The sequence below is a fragment of the Orcinus orca genome, chromosome 11, assembly GCF_937001465.1.
Source record: "Orcinus orca chromosome 11, mOrcOrc1.1, whole genome shotgun sequence".
NCBI lineage: Eukaryota > Metazoa > Chordata > Mammalia > Artiodactyla > Delphinidae > Orcinus > Orcinus orca.
This window is the reverse complement of record NC_064569.1, coordinates 79873819-79889308: the sequence shown is the minus strand read 5'-3', so window position 1 is coordinate 79889308 and position 15490 is coordinate 79873819. Positions and strand designations below refer to the sequence as shown.

General features: G+C 41.8%; 2 long non-coding RNA genes across 2 annotated transcripts in view; one reads left to right on the top strand and one right to left on the bottom strand.

Annotated features, from left to right (window-relative positions):
* The window catches only part of LOC117201153 (uncharacterized), a 546510-nt gene that overhangs the window by 318537 nt on the left and 212483 nt on the right, over positions 1–15490 (top strand). The window lies entirely within an intron of this gene.
* On the bottom strand, positions 745–6534 carry LOC125960432 (uncharacterized). The gene is made up of 3 exons (XR_007470100.1): positions 6479–6534; positions 2227–2385; positions 745–928 (listed from the first exon to the last, which is right to left on the bottom strand). It is a non-coding gene; the product is annotated as an uncharacterized LOC125960432 (long non-coding RNA).

Here is a 15490-nt window from a genome sequence, read left to right as displayed (position 1 = left end):
TTTTATGATCCCTCACAATCTTGTGATATTAAATTGCTGTTAATATTAGCAAGAATGATAACTAATATTTACTAAACTCTAACTATATGCCTGATCTGCTATTGCATTAGTAGAATCTACTGTCCTAATAGCTTTATGTCTATTTACTTAGTCCTCAGAATAAACCCATAACACAGGTTGTAATAATAAAGTAGGTACTAATATATCCACATTTTACAATTTTACAGATGAGGAAACTGAGGCACAGAGAAACTAAGTAGCAAGGCCAAAGTCACTCAACTTAATAAACGGCAAAGCAGGGATGGACTGTGGTGCTTAGGCTCTAGAACCTGTTCTCTTAATCTTTATGTCATCATACGTTTGGCTATATATACTGTAAAGAAATGTAAAATAGGCTGAGACGGTTGGTTAAAATGTCCCTGAAATAGTGCGTGTGGGTGACTAGGATGTGTGTATTCACTTTCTGACTAGGAGTTATTGGGAAAGGTACAGGAGGAGGAGATCCTTTTGTTCCCACCATTTTTTATTTATTTGCAACTCTATAGCATGACTAGGTCTTTTGACAGCCACACATGCAAACACAATATGAAAAGTTGGGGCAGTTACTCAAGCATCTGGCACCATGTGGATGGAACATACTGATGGCTGAGCTGTTCCACTGTGAGGCCAGGTGCTCTGGCACCACGCAGGCAGAGTGAGACAGCAAGCGGGATCCAGGTTCTTGGCTCCACTCTAATTGCTGCTCTTTCCCCTCCTCTTGTCTTCCTAATTCCTTCTACTTCCAGTACATACTGGACTGGCCTCATCACAAAGAGCAGGAGGAGAAGCCTAGTGAGTTAGGGATCTAAAGTGAGATGGGGATGCCTCGGGACTGTCTTCTTCCAGGAAAGAACTCTTCTACTTTTCTTTCCTCTTCCTCTTCTCATACCTAGGATTCCAAGAAAAAGATCTATGACTCTGCTTAGTTAGGTATTCCTTTCTTAATGTCAGGTTGATTTTTTTTTCCTTTGGTGATGTGCAAGATCCAGGTGAGCATAGACCTACCTCGTCAAGAATTAGTTATCAGCATAGTGATCATTTAGAGTTGTCTGGAATTCTTTGGTGAAACAAATCCATTGTAGGTCAGGCATGTCTCTTCACTCCTAGCTTTCAGGAATTGTTTCCTTTTGTTCCCTCAGAGAGGGGACAGGGGAATAAGGCACTGCTGTTGATACTAGGGCTCTTATGTGCCATGTGGTCTACATACATTGTTTTTTTAATTTCTTATAGAACTCTGCCAGATAGACATTATCACCCCATCTTACAGATGTGGCAATAGAGACCTTGAGAAGTAAGCTCAGACAGCTAAAGCAGTAGAAGTGGGATTTGATTTCTAGCTGGGCTGATTCCAAAGCCAGCCTGCTTTCCAAGGTGCCATTGCCATGGGGGTTACATGCATTTTAACTGAGAGTTTTAACAAGCAGGAACTGATTCTTTCAATAGAGTTTTGGGCATCAGTCTGACATTTCTTTCGAGGAATCCTTGTCCTGAAATTATGGCACAGAAGTAGTGGTTTGGTGTTCTTCTGTGGATAATCTGCCCTGGTGGTCCAGTAAAACTAATCTTATACTTCATGAAGGGAAAACACCTTCCCAGGAAACACAAGACTGATGCATTTCATACAAGCCATAACTCTTACAGGCAGGGATGACCTAGCAATCAAGGACATCTCTGTCCAGGCAACAGGACTCTAGTTAATGAATTTGCTAATAGTTGCTTCCTATTGACTTACATTGGTCAAAGTTCAGTCATTGTCATTACTGTCTGAATCCCGAATGCTTGACCTTTTGAGTGATGTGACAGAGGTACTGCAAGACAAGCACCATCCCTGGGTATTTCCCTAGCTGGGATGGCTGTTGACTAGATACCTGCCCCCTACTCTTCTCTCCTCATACTCTCCCCAGTGGAGAGCTGGTTCAAATTCCATTGTTTCATTATCCTTTCTGCGCAAATAACTTCCAAATTGGCATCACCCCTGTTCCATTTCCACAAATATCCCCCTGTCTACCAGATATTTCCAGCAGGACATCTCACAGTCACTTCAAGCCCAGGATTTCCAAAATCACAAATTGTCTCCCCTTGGAGCAAGGTTTTTCTCCAAAACAGTTCATCTGCTGGTAACTCAACAATGCTAGTCATCCTTACTTTGGAATCCTTTATGAACCACCTTTTTTATTTATCCCTTACTTTTCTTCCTAAGTAAATTTTCTGGGACCCATTTCTTCATCCTGAATTCCACAGACATCACTCTGCCCCCTAAAGGCCTGGCTCTTGCCCTGGTAGATCTCGATTTTCTTGCAGTTGCAGATTGGGTTCTATCTTCAAATTCTGGGACTCATCCCATTTCTAGACAAAAGAAAATTAATACTGGACTAATTGTTTTCCTCTCCCTCAGGAGCAAGCATCATAGTTTTAATCATGCATTGGAACATTTTAAAATTAATTTTTATTAACCAAGTAATACGTGAATATTCTCCTTCTAATAATTAAAACATTACCATTAAAGCTGAAGTCCCCATTGACCCTCCCTACTTTGCCCCCAGTGAATTCCCAGTTTGTTTGTATATTTCCAGATCTTTTCCTAAGTTTTAATACACATATATGCATTCATAGAAAATACTATTGTTTTCCTTTTTTCTAATACAAATGATCACATATAAATGTAGTATACTGTACATATTCTGTGATATGTTTTTTTTAACTCAACTTCCATTTATTCAATGAATATTTTTCAGGTAAATGCTCAGTGCCAGGCACTGTTCTGAATTGCTAAGAATACACTGGACAACCCACTGAGAAAATCAAACTCCCTGAGTTCATGGAGTTCACGTGGATGATCTGTTTACGTAGTACAAATAGATACATCTCATGCTTTTCAATGACTATGTAGTATTCCATAGCATAGACATGCTGGAATTCATCTAGCCATTCCTGTACTGATGGACATTTAGATAGTTTCCAATGTTTGGCTATGACAATACTACCATGAGCACCCTCATCAATGCCTCCTTGGGCACATGTGCATGTCTCTCTGGGGTAAATGCCAAGACATGGAACTGCTGAGCCAAGTGCCGTCCAAAGAGGTTCTAGCACTTCCAGCAGTGTGTACAAGAGGACTCACTTTGCAAATCCTCGCCAATGCTTGATATCATCTGAATTTTATGCATTTTACTCATCTCATGAATGCAAAATGGAATCTTGCTGTTATTTAATGTCAATCAAGTTTTCATAAAGTTCCCATTTACATACTGGGATGAAATGGATGAAATGTACAGGTTGAGTTAAATCACTACAAGCCCTTGCTTTTTACACATTTACATTGATGGGGACAGATATGAAGGACAACATAGGAAAAAATGGCCATCAAGTGACCACATAAAATAAAGTAGCTATCTTTGGTTTCCCTCCCTTCTTTGTGCATAAGTTTCATGATCCTGAAGCTCCCTGGTGGCCATTTCTGATCTTCCTCTGGTGTGGTCTTCTATGTCTGAATTTCAGCTCTTATAATCTGCCTGTGAAAGAACACTTGGCAAAGCTAGAGGGAGGGTGTTGGTGAGGGGAAGAAACAGCACATGCAAAGGTCCCTGTGCAGGGAACGACTGTGCCGGGCACAGAGGAGGTCCCACTTAACTGGGTGAGTGAATGGATTAGTCATGAGTGGCTCAATGTATCAAAGTTTAAAATAGGAGGCAGAGAGTAGTGAGAGTGAGGGTGGAGGGGTGGGTAGGAGCCTGATCACAAAAAGCATAGTATGACATACTAAGGATTTGGCCTTGGTCTTGTGGACAATGGGAAACCCTTCCATGTTTATTAGAACTCATCTATAAAACTGTTGTCTGTTGTCTTGACCTTATTGTTAAAGTGAAAAAAAGAAGATAAAAAGCACTCTTCAGAGAAGTCTCCTGGTGTTAAGCTCACTGAATTAAGATCAGTGATACTAATTAGGTGGTTTGATGAACACAGAATTGGAGTGAAAGTATGAGGATGACTTTGAGGGAGAGTATAACTGTAGGACCAATGCATGCCTTTGTTCAACAAGGGTTTTTTGGTGCTCACTCTGTGCAAGGTACCATTTAAATGCTGAAGATATCAACTGCACAGAAAAGATAAAGCTTATACTCTCATGGAACTTTTGTTCCAGTGGGGGTGGGCAGTGTGAGGGGACAGACAGTAAACAGCCATGTGCTATGTCAGGTGGTTGGTGCAATAAGAAAAGCGCAAGTAAGGAGAAGGCACTGAGAGTGATTAAAAGGAAGAGCAAGAGTGAGCAATGCAGATGGGAGAATGGGGACGTCAAGATAGAGGGAGTAACAAGTGCAAATGTCCTGAGGCCAGGTGTGCTTGGCACATGCAGGGAAGAGATATTTATGGGGCGCCTGTGATACACCATTCTTGAGTTGCTAGAATAGAAAGGTGAGCAAGGGGGGCAAGATTGCTGCTCTTATAAGAAACACCTTCGTCATGTACTATCTTTTATTAGTTTCTTTCTTAGAGAGTGTATTAGTTTGCTAGGGCTGCCATGACAAAGTACACAGACTGGGTGGCTTAAGCATCAGAAATTTGTTTCCTCACAGTCCTGAAGACTAGAAGTCCAAGATCAAGATGTCAGCAGGGTTGATTTCTTCTGAGGCCTCTCTCCTTGGCCTGTAGATAGACATCTCCTGGTGTCCTCACATGGTTTTTTCTCTGTGTGTCTCTGTGTCCTAATCTCCTCTTTTTATAAGGACATTAGTCATATTGAATTAGGCCCATCTATATGATCTCATTTTACCTTAATTTTTAAAGGCCTTATCTCCAAGTGTAGTCACATTCTGAGGTACTGGGTTTAGAACTTCAACATAGAATTTTGGGGAGATACAACTTAGCCCATAACATAACTATGTTATTTTTATTTTTTTATTGAAGTATAGTTGCTTTACAATATTATCTAAGTTCCAGATGTACAATATAGTGATTTACAACTTTTAAAGTTTATAGTCCCTTTATATTATTATAAAATATTGGCTATATTCCCCATTTTGTACAATATATCCCTTTAGCTTATTTTATACCTAATAGTTTGTACCTCTTAAGGCCCTACCCCTATTTTTCCCCTCCCCCATTCCCTCTCCCCACTGTTAACCACTGGTTTGTTCTCTGTATCTGTGAATCTGCTTCTTTTTTGTTATATTCACTTGTTTGTGTGTTTTTAGATTCCACATATAAGTGAGATCATACAGTATTTGTCTTTCTCTGACTTATTTCACTTAGCATAATGACCTCCAGGTCCATCCGTGTTGTTGCAAATGACAAAATTTCATTCCATTTTATGGCTGAGTAATATTACATTGTATATATATACCACATCTTCTTTATCCATTCATCTGCTGATGGACATTTAGGTTGCTTCTGTATCTTGGCAATTATAAATAATGATGCTATGAACATTGGGATGCATATATCTTTTCAAATTAGTGGGTGTTTTTTTTCATATATATATCCAGGAGTGGGATTGCTGGGTCATACGGTAGCTCTAGTTTTAGTTTTTTGAGGAACCTTCATACTGTTTTCCATTGTGGCTGCACCAATTTACATTCCCATTAACAGTGTAGAAGGGTTCCCTTTTCTCCATATTCTCACCAACATTTGTTATTTGTGTTCTTTTTGATGATAGCCCTTCTGACGGGTGTGAGGTGATATCTCATTGAGGTTTTGATTTGCATTTCTCTGATGATTAGCAATGTTGAACATCCTTACATGTGTTTGTTGGCCATCTGTATGTCTTCTTTGGAAAAATGTTCAGGTTTTCTGCCCATTTAAAAAATTGTATTGTTTGTTTTTTTTGATATTGAGTTGTATGAGCTGTTTATATATGTTGGATAGTAATCCCTTATCAGTCATATCATTTGCAAATATTTTCTCCCATTCAGTAGGTTGTCTTGGTTTTTGGCAATGGTTTCCTTTGCTGTGTTATTATTATTATTATTTTTTGTGGTATGCGGGCCTCTCACTGTTGTGGCCTCTCCCGTTGTGGAGCACAAGCTCCAGACGCACAGGCTCAGCGGCCATGGCTCATGGGCCCAGCCGCTCCACGGCATGTGGGATCTTCCCAGACCAGGGCATGAACCCGTGTCCCCTGCATCAGCAGGCGGACTCTCAACCACTGCGCCACCAGGGAAGCCCCTTGCTGTGTTATTTTTAAGTTAGCAATAATTATCGTTGAATCCTTCTCCCTCTATCTTGTCACATTTCCCTCCCTCCTCTGTTTGAATGGCCACTGCACACTGGATCTTTGCTTTCACAGGAGTCATTTTCAGAATGCATCTTTCCCAGGAGACAAGGCCACTGAGAATCTTACCATAGGTTAAACAATAGTAAGCACCCTGGGTTATCTTTCCCATTTATCAAAAATAATTAGCTTGATCCTTGATAAAATCCCCATGAGGATGCTACCTTGTACCTGACCAGGTAGGAGCCTTCAACAGAGCTGGCTCTGAATGGCTCTGCAGCAGCAGTTAATGTAACTGAGGCATGGAATATGGCAACTCTCTCACAACACTGGATGTCCATTTCATCCTCTGCCCCATCTCCTTTCCAAGGAGCCGAATGACATCATAAAGAACTGTTAACTGTCTCAGGACCAGACCCACTAGGAAGAAGGTTGGCTACCCAGGACTGAGCCCAAAGCACATCCACACATTGGAAAGCATTTCTTACTACAGAAGACTGGGTACCTTCTGAGCTCAAAGGAAGATCCAGAATTCATGGGTGGGGGTGGGGACTGTTTCTTCTCTTCGAACCATTTTTCCAATCTCTCATACCTAAGCCCATTTCCTTCCTCCCCCTGTCCTCTTTGTTCCCCAAAGAAACAGGCTAACAATGTTTATAGAATTATTGAGCTTTGTTGTTTAAATTCATTTTCAGGAATTATTGACCCCATAGAACTTAATGACACCTTGGAGTTGAGGCTCTTTGTGTAAATCCTTCATCCTTTACAGATTAACAGTCAGGTGGGATTTGAAAGGGCTCCAGTGTCCAAATGCTAAAATCTATACCAGACTTTCAGCTGAAAGAAAGTTACTATTCCTGCATACTAGCTTGATTTTTTAAAAACTAGACCACCAACACAACAAAATTCAATTGATGTCCCTTTCCTAAAAAAAATAATAATAATAATAATTTTTTTTTTTTTAAAGCCAAGAGGCTGATCAACTGGTTGAAAATCAGGAACATGAATAGCTTTCTCTCAAATGTACTATGTTCATGGCCTGTAAAATCTGATTGCTAACAATGTCAAATTAAGTGTATATAAAGCAGCCACAGCCACTAAAAGCAGATTTTTTTTTCTGCAGTGAGAGGTGGTACGCGGGCCTCTCACTGTTGTGGCTTCTCCCATTGCGGAGCACAGGCTCCGGATGCGCAGGCTCAGCGGCCATGGCTCACGGGCCCAGCTGCTCCACGGCACGCGGGATCCTCCCGGACCAGGGCACGAACCCATGTCCCCTGCATCGGCAGGCGGACTCCCAACCACTGCGCCACCAGGGAAGCCCTAAAAGCAGATTTTATTTTAACTTAATCCATGGAAAATAGGGAACAGTGTACTCCTAGGTTCTGCATAAAAAGCCACCCCTCTATTGCTAGATTCAGAAGTGTAATTTTTATTTTAGTGGAGATCTTCTCCACCCTCCCCAAAAGGGAGCTGAATTTGTTTGCCTTTAGCCAGGTTGTAGTGAAAGCATGAGACTACTAACTCCGTGTCGGGTTTCTCTGGGACTAGAAGGTATAGAGGAAGGGGTGCAGTCCTACTGTGTGAGCCCATTCCTCTTTAAAATGAGCCCAGATGCACGGCCGGGCCCTGTCTGACACGCACAGCTTGGGCTAGCGCCGTTATTACCCAATCAAGGCATCTGCCCATTTCTAATCCTTCAATACAGAGAGACAGTTCTACAATCCCACATAATATGTACCAGCTGAATGGATCCCAATTTATCAGTAAAACTATAAGTTGCAGAACACCAGGCTAAAACTAAAGTAATAAACCCTGTGATCCCTGTACCATACATTTGAGGCCGTTATTTAAGGTCTCCAAGGAGATCGGTACCATAAAAACCATTTCTCAGGAATTCTGCCAGCTATAGGAGCTCACTGCAACTGTTCGTGCTAATATATTACAACTTGTTTATTGCACTCCCAAGCATCTGCAGCATCCGCAGTGTTACCAAGGGAGGGGAAATGATGCACATACCCTCTCGATAGGCAGCCAGATTTTTGTTTCCTATGTATACAAAAAAAAGGATGCTTTTCCTTTTCTCATACTCTTACTACTCTGTACCCCTCTCCCCAGAAACAGCTCGAATGCTCAAAGGAGATGGAATAGGGCCTCTATTAATCTTTATACCTCTTTAGGAACTCTCACCACTTTCAGTGCAAAGATATCATGCAGCTGTGTGGCAAAGTTTGTGCAAAATCTGGGGTAAACAGGAAATTGAGAGACACAGATTGAGATGTTAATTTCACAAAGCATCCACGTGGCCTTGGGCAGGTTATTTAACTTCTTTGAGCCTTCATTTCCTCATGTGTATTTTTGTTTGTTTGTTTTTAAGAAACAACAATGCCCCTTTAAGGATTAAATGAGATAACAGATGTAAAGAGCTTATTACAGTGACTGGTTTATAGCAGGAATTTGAAAAATGTTAGTTCCTTTTGCCTGATTATTTACTGCACTGACAGAATATAAGATACCAATTTGCTACTTTTATAAAAGAGTTGAATATATTGGAAACAAGATCTTAGTACATTAATTCCAGCTATTTGCCTAGTAAAGAAATCTTCAGTGCAATTTCTAGGGTGCTGATAAAGAAAAAACCCTGTATTAGTTTTCTAGGGCTGCCATGACAAAGTACTATAGACTGGGTGGCTTAAACAACAGAAATTAATTTACTCACAGTTTTGGAGACTAGAAGTCCAACATTGAGGTGTCAGCAGGTTTGGTTTCTTCTAAGGCCTCTCTCCTTGGCTTGTAGGTGACTATCTTCTGCCTGTGTCTTCACATGGTTTTCCTTCTGGGCGGGTCTGTGTCCTAATTTCCTCTTATTTTAAGGATACCAGTCATATTGGATTAAAGCCCACCCTAATGACCTCATTTTAACTTAATTATCTCTTTGAAGACCCTATCTCCAAATACAGTCACATTCTGAGGTACTGAGGTTAGGACTTCAACATAGGAATTTCAGGGCATAAAATTCAGCCTGTAACCCTCTCCTACCTTGCCAACCCTATTTTAGCCATGGTAGGGGGATAGAGAGGGCCTGATTCCACCTGAGGAGGTTTTATGTGGGTCTAGGTGCCATTATGTGCTCATTATCATCTTTTAAAATATGAAGTGAATTTGGAAACTCACCCATTATATTGTTTAACACACAAAACAAATCTAGCGGATGTAGAAGTTTCAATAAAAATATTATCTTATGACACCCGCTGACTAATTGACTACCTTGTGAAGAACTTGAGAAAAAGTGTAAAGCCTTCCCAGTAATGGATTAATAATCTGCTGACTGTGAAATCCTTTAGGTTGCCGAGAAGTCACTTCCCAGTTAATAGAGCTGGTGGTTATCTAGTGTGCCATCATGGTTGGTTTGGCTCGTGATGGATAATGGCTGGATTACATAGTTGGACAGCTGTGCTGTGAAGAGGCTCTGCCCATCGGCATAGGGCCTTGCTTCTCTGCTCTAGGGACTAAGCTTTGAGAACCCAGTGGCCTCTTATCTCTGTGCGGAGAGTGTAGCAAGCCAAGGCAGGGAGGAGCCCAGCAGCAGGGCCATGGGGACTGGTTCTGGGGAGGTGTATTAGTTCCCTTCTGCTGCTGTAACAAATCTCCACATATTTCTTATCTTCCATTTCTGGAAGTCAGAAATCCCAACTCCATTTCACAGGGCTAAAGTCAGGCTGTTTGTTGGTAGACTGGTTCCTTCTGGAGGCTCCAGAGGAGAATCTGTTTCCTCACCTTTTCCAGCTTCTGGAAGCCACCTGTATTCCTTGGCTGGTGGCTCCTTCCTGCCTCTTCAAAGCCTGCAGCATAGTGTCTTCAAATCTCTGATTCTCTGACCTTGTTACCCTTGTCACATTTTCTCTCTCACTCTGACCTTCTCTTTCACTTATAAGGACCTTTGTGATGACATTGGGCCCACCTGGATAATCCAGGATAATCTCATTTCAAGATCCTTAGCTTAATCAATCCGCAAGATCCCTTTTGCCAGGTGAGGTGACACATTCACAGGTTCTGGCAACTGGGATATGGACATCTTTCAAGGGGTCATTATTCTGTCTGTCACAGGCCTGGCAGATGGGCTCTAGGGTGAGGAGGTAGGAGGTTGTCAGCAGCTCCAAATTCCAAGCCAAAGAATTTAACCTGGCTTGGGGGTGGGGAGATGGATAAGCATGTGTGCGCATCAGTTGGGGCTGGCGGGAAGTGTGTGTGTGTGTGTGTGTGTGTGTGTGTGTGTGTGTGTGTTTTGTACAAAGATAGGGTTCAGGAGGCCCATGAACTATCATTAATTCATTCATTCCTGTGAAAGTGTCCCTCTCTTTAGATTCTCAAAAGTACCTTCACTTCTACTAGGTTAAGACCTTGCTTCAGGCCCTAAACAAAAGAAAGAGCTCCCAGACCCCACAGATCTCAGAGCTCCCTAGAACCATCCTCTTTGCTCATTGTCGCAAGTTCTATTTTTCTTTTTTCTTCTTCTTCTAACTTTTTTTTTCTGGCTACCGTTTATTGAGTACTTACCATGAGTAGATAGAGTCCTACATGCTTTATCTCTTATTTATCCGGTAATCCTTGCTGCATCTGTTAGCATGAGGTGTCCTGCCATCACAGATAAACCACAGAATTGCAGTGTTTTGACACCAAAGAGGCTATTTCTTGTCCACAGGGCCCTCTGTTGCTGGAGCTGTGGTCCCAGGGCAGCTTTCCTCCACACGATGGTTTGCTATGAAGGCCTTGTCCATGGGGCTGCTGCACATCCTCCAGGACCTGGGATCCTCTGCCTCTAGCACTTAGCTGGGGAAAAGTGAGTAGAAAAGGTTTACCTGCTCCTTAAAAAGTCCTGGCCAGAAGAGGCATGTGTCTTTTCTGCTCACATTCTTTTGTCTAACACATGGAGTACTTGGCCACAAGGGGGACTGGGTTATGCAGCTGTCTGGCTGGGTGGTTTCCTCCTAGCAGTGACTCAGACTGTGCAAGTTTCAGAGAGTGAGCATTTTTGGTGGACAGCTGCTATCTCTTCCATCTCCTGAATAACCCTATTTGGTATGATTATCTCTATCAAGGAGCAAATCAAGACCTGGATATTTCTAATAACGTGACCTGGTTAAGTAAGTGGTATAATCAGGATTCCTGCACAGGCCTGTCAGAATTCTGAGTGCAAATCCTGTATTTGTAACCAGTGCCTCATGCCAGCACTTGTCCTGCTGCAATGCTTATCAACCTCCTTTTTGCCTGACAGTCCTCGGAGGGGTCAGCCACCCCCTGAACCCATGGGGTATCAAGTCTGAACCCCCTGTTCTGAGAGGCAGCCTAGAATCAGCCCCTTGCTGTTCTTTCCTGCTTTCTGTCTTTCTCCTGTCAAAATCCCAGGTCCCTTGTGCTGTCTCCAAACCCCATGATCCAGGTATTTTCTGATCTCTTATTTCCCTCAGTCAACAACATGGATCCATCATGGTTCATTTTCCCAAACCTATTCCAAAGGTGGTGCCAGACATCTAGCCCCAAGCATCGCCATCTTTAATTCCTCCCTCTCCCTCATCCATCCATTTACCTACCTCTGACATTTATCCCGTGCCTACTCTGTGCCAGGCACCATGTGGTATGCTTGGTAGAAAATATGACCCAAGACTTGGGCTTAAGGAGCTGATGATGGCTATTTCAGAACCCAGTAATGCCAGCATTTATCCTCCTCTCTGTTTCCACTGTCAAATGTTCAGCTCATGCCCTTATTCCCTCTTTCTTTGAGCACTCAGTAATTTCCTCACTGGTCTCCTACCTTATTTATCTTTAGTTTAATTGCTTCCATATGTTGTTGCCAGGTTAATTTGTAGAAAGCAGTGTCTTGATTATGTCAATTTACAGCCCTAAAATTTCTATAGCCCCCCAATTTCTATTGACCATAGAATAAGGTTAGAACTCTCTAGTGTGACATACAAAATCTTCCGTGATCTGTCACCTCTTGACTTTTCTAATCTTATATCCCATTTCCCCCCTTTCCCATCATCCTACCCCAAACGGATAGTCTTATGAGTCTCTCCATTTTTCCTTCTTTACCCCTCACTTGCATATGCACCCCACAGATACCCTGGTTTTTTTCTGACATTAAAGTCTTTGGTCCTGCAAGTCTCTCATATGAGTGAGTCCATTTGTGCTCTATAAATAGGTGTTGAATGAATGTCTAGGTCCTAGCTTGGTCTCTAGCGCAACTACATCCCAAACATAATACTATGTACCTTTGTCATGGCAATAAATTCACTGTATAATATTTATTTATGTATGTGTCTTATCACTCCTACTAGACGGTGCTCAGGGCCATACGTGATTTACCTTTAGTTATGACATGCCAAACCATCTTCCACCTGAGCACAAATGCCCTGCACATAGTAGGTCCTCAAAAAATTGTGTGTGTGTGTGTGTGTGTGTGTGTGTTGAATGGTTAGAATGGTTAGGTCCTGCTGGAGTACTTTGAGGATTATAGAGTCTATTTAAGGCACACAGTAGGCTCTCCTCTGGGAACATATCATACTAAGGTGTTAATGGCTGATAACTGTGCAGAACCATTTCTATAGGGGCATTTAATAAGGAATCTAAAGGGATAAGTGTCTAACTTTAGGTTCCTGGACCAAGTGGGAGAGGTGTTTGGAGGCAGGGCTCCACTAATCATTCCTCATGGACAATGGGATGCTCAGCACAGAGGCAGCCTGTCTGTCCACACTGGAAACAATTTATGCCTAGGAATTAACACTGTAAAGTGAGGTGCCCCAGATACTGATGGAGCCTGGGGTACTGGAGTGGGAGACCCTGGGTCGTCTATCACTTAGCATAGGATTGGGCAGAATATAGGTTGAACAAGTTAGTAAACGTATCAGAGCTGGGGTGTGAATGAGACCTCTAGTGTAGGGCTCTTTGCAATAGTCACCTCTCTGGGTGCTTGTCACCGAGGTGGAGACGGACTTAGAGTACTGAAGTGTTATGAAGCTTCACTGTTGCTTTGTTTAGTGAGTAGGCAGCTTTCTAACCGTGCCCTTTTGATAACCACAAGTGTTGCTGTCCTCTTCATTTGGTGCCAGTCCTGGGGAGCACAGACAGGCTGGGGGTTGTGTCTTTATTAGAGACATTAGCCACCAAGGGAGCCGGCTCAGAGTTTCACATGATTTTCTGCTGAGTAGGTGGCCAGCAGAGTCACCAGGCACCACATGATTTAATTAGAGACAAGATTTCAAGCTTTGTTTGTGTTCCCAGGGTTTGGCATGATGGTACAGCTGGGACCCTGGTATTTTGGCATCCTCTGTTTAGGTAATTGGTACGGCAGGGAGGGCTTCATTGGACCAACAGTAAGTTTTCTCCACTGAAGGTTTACAATACCCAAAGTACATTTCACTGACTTTAAATGAGTCACTGGATACAATCCAGCCAAGGAAGGCACACGTCTTAGAAACTCTGTTGCTTAAATTCTTCTCTGAGACTTCGGAAAGGCAGGGTTTGAAGCCCAACACACCTAATTCTTATATTAGTGATGTAAAGCTAACTCTTTTCTGTCAGTCTTCTCTATAGTTTATCTCCCTTGTACATTTCAGAATGTTGTCAATCAAAATGAAAAGTATGACATAAGAATCCATCGTATCAGGAATCCCCTTATCATCCTATTTCTCTTTCTCTAATCTGGTGTAACCTATTCTTACTGCTGCTATTGCTCTCGCCTTGCCCTGGGCCATCCCATATCCAAATGACTCGGCGTTGCTCCAAATGGAGATGACAGTTCTTGGACTATGGGCTATCATCGATACTTTCTGCCTCCATGACAGACGGCACTAATTAATTGATTACAGTCCACTTTCTTAAAGAGCTGGTCTTGTGTATGGAGTTCTACTCAGGAGACCCCCAGGCAGCCACCACTGATCAGTGAAAGTTAGCAAGTGAGATAACACCTATTTTCTCAATTAAGCAGTTTCTATTGACTTCTAGAAATGAAAAATGAGGATTTAGCTCTCTTAAAATATCCCTTCTCCTATCCTTTCTTCTCTAGGATTTTTTAGTTTTTCTACTGATCATCTTTGTAACTTTAAGTAATATGGTTAATTTTCTCTTTTTTGTTCAATCCAGTTTAGCAGTATTTCTTGATGTCCTACTTTATAAGAAGAGGGTAATAGCTTTCTTGCAGTTTTCTTCACTTTCCTCTCCCATTGTACTTTTCCATGAATTTTATATTGTCATATTGTTAACATTTACGTCCTTTTCTTTGCATGGTGTGTCCTGCTCACTCTTAATGAGACAGTCTACCCCCACCAATCTCTTCTTGTTAGCCTGCTTTATTTTTCTTTAGAGCAGTTTTCACCATTTGAAATATTACATATTTATTTTTAAATTATCTCTCCTCAGCTGGAGTTTAAATTTTATGAAGGGAGAGAATTTATTTGGTTTAGTGCTATATTCCTAGCATCTAGAATACTGTTGGCATAGTAAGTGAGGTGCTTAATAAGTACCTGCTTAAGGAATAAACGGATTCTAATCAAGCTCCATACCCCTCAGTTAACTCCTATTGGCTGAACCAGCCCTTTGTGTCCACTAGGGCATTGAAAACTTCCATTGAAGGCACTCTCCAAACTAGGATCCCATTAAAGAAATTTACTTATTATCTAGCTTTAACTTTTTAGACATATTGGCTTCCTGAGGAAATGGAACCCAGAACAGGAACATTTTGATAAGAAGGAGGACAAAGAAGGGGAAATTTCACAACGTCAGTTTGCTTAAGGAGGTGAAACTTTGGGAGATTTAGAATTATGCAGAATAGAAACTGAAAGGAGAGGTAGAAAAGAAAAGGGAAATATACCTACTTAAAATATTTCTTCTTGGACTGGCTAACAGCTACATGTATGTAGTAGCAGTGTTCTGAAAAGACTGGCCTTTGAGTCAGATAGACTTGAGTTCCAATTCTTCTCTGCTGTTGGCTGTGTGACATTGGATGAGTTACCCAACCTCTCTGGAAAATTCATTAGCATTATTCATAAAGATAAACTCCTGTTTAATAACTTCTGCATACTCCTGCTCAAATGCTCAAACATAAAATGGAAAGAGTCTCTTGATGCCCTGGAGGAAGAAAAGGAAATAAGGGCTGTATTGTTCAGTTATAAATAATGAGAGGGGCTATATTTTAAATGAGGAAAGCACTTCATTATCTCACATGACAAGGAGTGTGGTGCTAGGTCATTT